The sequence below is a fragment of the Panthera tigris genome, chromosome E2 (assembly GCF_018350195.1).
Source record: "Panthera tigris isolate Pti1 chromosome E2, P.tigris_Pti1_mat1.1, whole genome shotgun sequence".
In the NCBI taxonomy this organism is placed as follows: domain Eukaryota; kingdom Metazoa; phylum Chordata; class Mammalia; order Carnivora; family Felidae; genus Panthera; species Panthera tigris.
In genome coordinates, this window is record NC_056674.1 from 35,814,455 (window position 1) to 35,820,454 (window position 6,000).

General features: G+C 40.3%; 1 long non-coding RNA gene across 1 annotated transcript; it reads right to left on the bottom strand.

The window, feature by feature from the left end:
- Positions 1–1,265: 1,265 nt before the first annotated feature.
- On the bottom strand, positions 1,266–4,286 carry LOC122234144. Its single transcript, XR_006211905.1, has 3 exons — positions 4,160–4,286; positions 3,460–3,635; positions 1,266–1,347 (listed from the first exon to the last, which is right to left on the bottom strand). It is a non-coding gene; the product is annotated as an uncharacterized LOC122234144 (long non-coding RNA).
- Positions 4,287–6,000: the final 1,714 nt, after the last annotated feature.

Sequence of the window (6,000 nt, forward strand, 5' to 3'; positions counted from 1 at the left end):
GTGGGATCATACTGCTTGGGTTTGAATTCCTGTTACACCATTTACTAGCTGTGTGATGTTGGGCAAATTTTATTAGTTCTCTTGACATTAATATCAGTAAATGAAGATGATGATGGTTTAATAGGGCATTATGTGCATTAAATATAATTAGCTGTGCCACAGAGCCTCTTGTTGCTTTTGCAAAATCTCCTTGGCATGTATTTGATTTCAGCCAAAGCTTTGATAGATGATTTGACTCACACTGCTCACCTTCCACCTCAAGCCATTGCTTATCTCCCTATTTTTTTGCCCCAGGGCCTTCTCCTACCCTTGGTACCCCCCTTAGCTCACAGACAGGGGCAGCCCAGAAGTGCAGAAGAGGCAACCTTTAACCAATGGGATTTGGAATCCAGTGGATAAAAGCCCCAGCTTCCTGTTTTTTAGAAGAAAAATTATGGAAGTCATTTTACATGCTTCTCAGAAGTCTTGAAAAGGTTAAGACCTCGAGGCCAAAATCAGTAACCTAGGTAAAAGATATATTAGCTTTTGTTCCTTTTCTATCTTCTTCCTTTCATCCCCTCATTCCTGTTTCCAAGGATCATCTCACTGCCCCCCACAACCTCTCCCACCTGCCTTAGTCTCAAACTCTAGGAAAATCAAACTCAGCTATATAAAGCCCTGAGCACAGATTTTGGCACATAATAAGCTCAATAATGTGCTCATAATAAGCCCTGTGAAAGTTAGCTACTGCTACCACTAGTAGTAGTAATAAAAATGATTTTTTTCTTTTGCACTGCAGGGTGAGCTGGAGATCTGTATCATGTAGAGCAAAGGAACCATTCTGATTCTTTTCTGAAATAGACTTGAGATAAAGTATATATTTTTTCATCCAAGGAGCTCATACACCTTCTATAGTCTTCATTTCACCAAGATAGATATCTATTGTTTTCTACTTTCTACCTCACAGAAATGTTCTAGGAATCATAAGTGAGTGCTTTTACTTAGTTCTTTCATCCCCCAGGCAAAGAAAAGGAAAGCACGCAAATACAGGGGAACAGTTTGTATTGAACACCTGTTAATCTTTTTTTATACTTCACTGCTGCTTTCATAGTGTGGAAGAGATTTGTTGCATTACTGCCACTGGCAAATGTTATTATTTGTTGAACATCCACTTGTCCTTGTGTTTAGAGATGTAGGCCATCATTGACTTTTGGTTTGCCTAATCATTTCGTAGTTTCTTGTGGGTTTTCTGAAGCTGAGGCCAACTTCTCAGCTCACCCTAAACATATAAATTTCATCCTCAGGGACAAGAGATTTCAAGAGGATTTTAGACGTGCTTCCTGACCACGTCTCCAGGTAAAGAAATTTCTGGAAATTCATGAGGTAAAAGAGGTGCATTTTTATTGTGGAAAGACTATTTTAACACCCTTTCCTCTTAAAATTTTCAATCTCCTAAACTTTTTCCTACCTAAAGATAAGTCCTGGTGAGTACTTGATAGGAGTAAAGACAGACCATCTCAAATTACTTCTCCAAAACATTTTATTTTATTTTATTTTATTTTAATTTTAATTTTATTTTTCAAAAACATTCCTTTTAAAAAATATTTTTTTTTCTTCAAAATAATGAGGAAAATGTGTCTGTCTCCTTTTTCAGCTTTTATGAATTAAAGGTGGTTTGGTGAATCCCAATTGGTCAAGACCACTCACACTAAGTTTGGTGTCTTTGTGGTATTTTAACACCTTATATTTATCCAATCTCAGTCAAATAAATTTCCACCATTGTCTTTCTTCCTGAACTGCAATCTCCTTGAATAAAAATCTTTTCTTAGTAACTAGTTCCTGAGGCCTAAAGAAGCTTCATGAATCTTTGACCTCATTTCCATATTATATTTACTTCAATCCCACAAATCCCGTTGTATAGCTTCTCATAGTGACAGAAGTGCAAGAATTAAATTGAAGATCTTATAATCTGGTTACTTATGCCTAGTGAAGGGATCATTTAATTTGGGGAAGACATATCTTCCATTTCATGTAAATGATGGAAATACTTATCATGAAAAGGAAAACTATTAAGATTATAATGAGCTAGTAATAGCTATTGTTAGTGTAATACTTTTAGCATCACAAATAATTTTAAAAATAATAATAGATAATATTTAGTAGCATCTCTGTTCTAGGCATAGTGCTAAGCACTTTGCATACATTCTTTTGTTTGTAATTCACAATGATTCTAATTCTATGAACTACCTACTATGTCAAGGTTAAATATTGACTTGCCAGAGTTAACATAGCCTGTAAAAGATGGATCTGGGATTCCAACCAAGGTTTGCCTGACACCACGATCTATATATTAACTATGACATAATCTATCTTACTTCCTATCCATTATCTCATTTCATTCTTACCACCCAGCAACTATTAATTTCACTCTTACAGGGTCAGGGGAACTGCGATGCAGGAAAGGGCCCCATACTGGAAGGGGCAGAATTAGTAGTTATTTTGCTTCATTTTTCTCCCCTGTTCCATTACCTCCCCACCCTCTTCAGGGTTTAAAACTTTGAGGTCTCATGTGCTACACATTTGAACTACACATGCTTTTTCTACCTAAATAAAATTCTGCTGGGGATTGTCTTAGAACAGGTTCCCTAGAAAGCAGAGCCTGGGGCACAGGCTATGTGCCAATATATTATTGGAGAGAACAATTTTCAGGAAGCAGAAGTGAAGTGTAAAGGAAATTAAGTGGGAAAGAAGGGAGGGCAAATACAGGGGGATCCATTGGCAAGCTGGTCACAGTTTATAATAGTGTGGCTGACTGCTGGGAGGCTCAGTTGGTTAAGCATCTGACTCTTAATTTTGGCTCCGGTCATGATCTCACAGTTGTGAGATCCAGCATCAGGCTCTGTGCTGTGCCTGCTTTGAGATTCTCTCGAGATCTCTCCCTTTCTGCCCCTCTCCCGCTCTCTCTCTTTCTCTCTCTCTCTGGCTCTCTCTGTCTCTCTCTCTCAGTAAGTAAATAAACATTAAAAGAAGTGTGACTGCTGGGGTGCCTGGGTGGCTCAGTTGGTTAAGCAGCCAACTTTAGCTCAGGTCATGATCTCATGCTTCGTGAGTTCAAGCCCTGCGTCAGGCTCTGTGCTGACAGCTTGGAGCCTGGAGCCTGCTTCGGATTCCGTTTCTCCCTCGCTGTCTCTCCCCTACTCGTGCTCTGTCTGTCTCTCTCTCTCTCTCTCTCTCTCTCAAAAGTAAATAAACATTGAAAAAGAAAAAAAGTGTGACTGACTGCTCAGACTATGGTGTGTCTTCCAAATGTCTGTATGGATTTTTATTCTTTTTAAATAGTCACCTTGGGGAAAAGAAGGGAAAAGAATGTATCCATGGATTCTTAACTCCCCTTGTCCAAAGTTCTGACCATCATATGTCAGCTGCTCTATAGTTCTGGGTTATTCTTAGCCTGTCTCCAGTAGCCCTCCTGGGACTTACCAGGAAAGCAGAAACGCGAGACAATGAAATTATCCATGCAGCAAGCCAGAATATAGGAGGTCATCCGTGGGCAATCTCTGCCTGGTCACATGCAATTTAGAGGTCCATGGACTCCAAGGGACAAGCCAGGGCACCTGCATAGGCACTGAGCTAGTCCTCATGAGCAACAGGGAAGCCTACAGGATGTATGTTAAAGATACATGAGGCATTGATGCTTACACAATACATTATCACAAGTCCAAAAAGCTCAGCAATGTATGACGGGAAAAGGTGCAAACACACTGAAGAAAATCAGGAATTGTAGAAAAACCGCCCTCACCCCCTGCCCCCACCATGTGATTTATTGTATATGCCTAAGAGTATGTTATACCTTTGCTGAATATCTAGAAAAAGAGGTTTGGGCTTATCCCTGAAAGCCCTGGCTGGGTTTGATCAAATAATTGCATGTGCACATTTAAAAATCAGGTTGTTCTGGGGGAATCTGAGTGACTTAGTTGGTTAAGTGTCCAACTCTTGATCTCAACTTAGGTCTTGATTTCAGGGGCATGAGCTCAAGTTCCATGCTGGGCTCTGCACTGGGCTCTGTGCTGAGCTCCAGACTGGGCATGTAAAAATCAGGTTGTTTTGAAATTTTAGCTGATAACAGTTCACTCTAAACAGATACTCAGCATTGTTGTCCTATTGTATTATCTCTACATACCTGTGTTCCCAGATGTCCAATGTGAGCTAGGCTTCTCTACCCCTAGTAGACCTCACTATATCTCACTGCACATGCCCATGAACTCACGAAGTAGTCCCTGCCAGAAGGCTGGTTGCTGAATTTAAGAGCCCTCCCTGCAAGAAAATTAAAACATCCCCCCAACAACCTATTAGAATTCGATTATTGCCAGGCAATTTTCCTAGAAGGTCATCAAGAGCATCAAGCAGAAAACCATGGCTGAGAGAATCTGGGGAGATGTTTAAACTTCTAGGTCTATAGCACAGGTTCCGTTCACCATTAGCCCAAGCTAGGAAATAGTTAAGCCTGAGTAAGGCTGGAGGGCCTGTGAATCACAAGGTGGGAGGGCTTCCTGACATTTATTTATGTGATGGTCTCAGGTACCTCATGGGAGGGAATTCATACTGAGGAATAGAGAATGTGATGGAAGTTTGGTCCTATGACATAGCATCATTCACCAGAAAGAGGAGAGATTTATCTCGTCCCTCTCCTCCCGGATTCTATATGAGTCCTACCTGAGCAGACTGATTTTTTTTTTTAAGCAAACAGTAAGATAGCTATCTGACTCTACTTACCACTGGGTGCGGTCAAAACTTGCACTGGTCACAGGGCTGGGAAGTGGTTGCATGCCAATGGCAGTATTCACAGTGTCATGAGCAAACAATGGCAGTGTTCATTGTGTGATGAACAAGGACAGCAGTTCTGGCAGCAACAGCAGAAGCATCATCAGTGCAGTTATCTACCATGTCCCCAACATCAGACATTGGCTCTACTGACAGACGTTAGTGTCGGCAGTCTTGGCCCAGGCTAGTAGCCTGAGTAGCATCAACGGCTACAATGAAGCCTCCAGCAGGCATGGATAGCTTCCCCTTGTTAAGGGAAATATGGGTTCTGAGGAAGATAGCCTTGGCATGGGCCTGTGAGTGTGTTTTTCTGTGTTCTGGAAGGACAGGTGAACTGGATATAGCAGAGTCTTGACTGTGCTTAACATACCCTTTAATGGTGATGGTACAGTACAGGGGCCATTTCAGGACTACCTTGTTTCCTAAGGAAAGTTGCTCTACACCCTCTGGGAGACAGGGTATGGACTAGCTCAGGAGTCTGCAAAGTCTGCAAAGAGCCAGATAGTATTTCTGGCTTCACAGATCACCTCTGTTATAGCTACTTAACTCTGCCATTGGAGCACAAAAACAGTCATAGAACATATATAAAATAATGAGTATGGCTGTGCTCTAATAAAACTTTATTTACAAAACAGGTCATCGGCCAGCTTTAGCTCATGAGCTATAGTTTGCTGACTCCCAGATTAGTTAAAGCATTAGCACAGTTAGACCGAAGTAGAATCTTCTTTTTAAAAATTGCTTATGCATAACAGACCAGAAAACATACCCACCCTTCTGCTCCTAATACTGTGCCGTTTCTTTCTCTGCCATTAACATTTTATTTTGACTTTATAACTCTTTAACTGCGTGAAACATTTACATAAAACAGTAAAGTATAGTGATGTATTCATTATTTTTTATTACCTGGAGGTTGAGTGAAAATGAAATGTACTCACTAGCTGCCATAGTCAACTGATAAAATTATGTGTTCTCTGTTCATCGATCAGTATATAAAATAGTATAAGGAATCTATATTCCATTATTTTATAAGCATAATGTGTGAAACTCATAATTGCTTATAACACTAAATCCCAGCTCATTCTGCAAGAGACATGAGGCAAGCAAATAACAGAAAAATCATGTCTTAGGCATAATATAATCTTCAGGATTATGTTCAATATGCACATTAAGTAGAGTGAAAACAAGCCATGAAATTTAGCA